Source organism: Papaver somniferum, unplaced genomic scaffold, assembly GCF_003573695.1.
Source record: "Papaver somniferum cultivar HN1 unplaced genomic scaffold, ASM357369v1 unplaced-scaffold_7, whole genome shotgun sequence".
NCBI lineage: Eukaryota > Viridiplantae > Streptophyta > Magnoliopsida > Ranunculales > Papaveraceae > Papaver > Papaver somniferum.
Window position 1 is genome coordinate 2,668 of NW_020649859.1, and position 2,744 is coordinate 5,411.

The window sequence follows — 2,744 nt, forward strand, 5'->3', positions numbered from 1 at the left end:
GGGGGGGGATGATACATGTGTATCTTATTCTCTCCGGTAACTAATGATCCTCAAGACGGGTTGGGGATATAATTGTAATTTAGGAGGATTGCTGATTTAAGGCAGTATTCATATAAAAGGAAAATAGGTTCCTATGAATTTTGGGAAACCAAACCAAAGTAAGGAAGTTTACCTAGATAAGGAAATACTTCCTAGACAAGGTAATATTCCTAGATAAGGAAATATACCTAGAAAAGAAATTATTCCTAGATAAGGAAATAGAATCCTAAAAGGTTTGGGAAACCATTAATGTTATAAATAGAGATGTTTAGCTCATAGCTAAGACATCTGGAGTGTGGTTTGTGGTATAGACATACCTAGACCAGATAGGGAGGTTTGTGAGACAAATCACCTTGAGAGATTGTGAGCGTAACAAAAAAGAATTGTAATAGTTTTCTAATTCATAATCTAGATAAGATATTTTTTCGAATCCGGTTTCTAGTGTGTTCTATTTTCTAGTTTACGTCTATTATTATTTTGAATTCCGCCTCTATAATAATAGTCAACAAGGTACATAGATCAGTACGTATCAACGAGACTAATATTTTGGATCATACCGTTTCTTTCAACCTATCTTAATGAATGAAACCCCTTATAATTTATAGCGAAGATGAATCCAATCTATAGCAAAGCTTAGCCTTTAATACACCGAATAGAATACCCCACGTTCTGAGGCCCGGAGGGACTCGACTGAAAAGAGAGGAACTGGCGTGACTCTCCCTATGGTCGAGTCTCTTTAGATACTCGAGTGTAAGCGATATGCTCAAAGAGACTCGACTACCAAGGGAAAGGGACCCGTAGGGGGTGAGACCTCATCACTCAACCCCTAGGTCGGCCACAACCAACCCGAAGACTGTTAAGGAATTTAGGTACTCATACGTAGGTGCGAGGAGAGGGATGAAGACACTTACCCATTAGGGTGGGGGACTCGACGTAACCGGAGAGGAAGGAAGCAATCCCAGCCTCTATGCGGCCGATCATTCCGCTGGCATCTCGCATTCACTCCCCCGTTTGACTGCCGCTCGAGGATGTAGTTCTAGATACGTCAGTGTCTTCTTGGTGGGTCCTTGGACCGCCTCTTATCTCCTTCTAAGACATGATATTTTCGTCTCCATATCTAATATGTCACTTAGGCATCTCTGCCTCGCTACGGGTCAACACCTCCGAAATAAATGAAAGACTTCATCCAGTGACTCCGCGATCGCCCTCTGAACGATCAGAATGAGGTAAAGCTTGAAGATAAGTTTTGTACTCTATTAATTTCTCAGTGCATCTATGAAGTGATCTAATATGTGGTTCCGCACGTTCTAGTACCTCTTCGTTCATTTCCAATACTGATCGTGAAACACCATGAGCAACAGGATATTTAGGTCCGAAATTCGAAGTGAAAATTTTGATTTGCCCGTTTCTAATCTTCATGGGAAAGAAAGGCAGAAAGGAGAAAGAGATTATTCCCCTAGAGCGTGTCCAGTACCACCACAGTACCAGATCATGCATCTCCTTTACCTTTTTCAGTACCCAATCTCGAAACTTTGTTCAATATACTTTTGTTAACATTATCATATTTCTTGCATACTGCTTGAGCCAGGATCAAATTATGCTTTTTACTTTTATTCTTTAATTTACTTCGGTAGAACCTGGTGAACCGGGCGTACAAAAGAAAATTTCTTCTTTATACGATGAAAGAGAGACAAGGATAGCTCATAGGGTAATACATGCGATAGTCCACATCATCCTCTAGGTGGAAATTCTAGTATTCTATATGTACATGTTCCTGCGGCTAAGATGAGTATACTCGTTTATCTCGTGACGGCTATAAACAGTTCCTTCTTTCTATTAACAAAACATCCCCTCTTTCTTCGATCTTTAGGTGCTTTTTCTACCTTCTTTACCTTAGTGACTGGAGCTTTCTGGGGAAGACCTATGTGAGGCACCTTTTGGGTCTGGGATGCTCGTTTAACTTCTGTACTCATCGTGTTCCTTATTTACTGGGTGCAGTGCGTTCTCAAAAGATTTTTGTTGAACTGGCTTCCATTTCAATCTGTGTTTGACCGATCGATATACCAATAATGAAGTTTTCAATCAAACGATGGAATACATTGCATCAACCTGGTAACATTAGACGATTTGGTACATCGATCCATGTATCTGTGCTCTTTCCAATTTTGTCCGACTTTGCTAACTCACCCTTCTTCACTCTATTCTTCTTCGTTCTTGAAATATGTCTTCTGATTCTCTCTTTTTTGAAATCCTGTGTAACACATCTTGGGGTGGGATTACTACTTAGATGCTTTCAGCAATTATCTGCTCCGCACTTTGCTATCTAGCGCTAGTTTACCATGGGCCCAATAACTGGTACACCAGAGGTGCGTCCTTCCAGGTCCTTTCGTACTAGGGAAAGGTCCTCTCAATGCTCTAACACCAACACCGGATATGGACCGAACTGTCTCACGACGTTCTGAACCCATCTCACGTACCTCTTTAATGGGCGAACAACCCAACAATCCCAGGTGGCGAAGAGCCGACATCGAGGTGTCAAACCTTCCCGTCGATGTGAACTCTTAGGGAAGATCATCCTGTTATCCTTAGAGTAATTTTTATCCATTGAGCGACGACCCTTCCACTCGGAACCGTCGGATCACTAAGGATGACATACACGAGTTGCATGTGTACAACTCAATTCTGTTGTGAATCGTAGCAGAAAA

General features: G+C 41.5%; 1 pseudogene; it reads left to right on the plus strand.

Moving 5' to 3' along the window:
- The first annotated feature begins 1,456 nt into the window (after positions 1-1,456).
- Positions 1,457-2,744, plus strand: part of LOC113343867 — a 3,099-nt pseudogene continuing 1,811 nt past the window's right edge.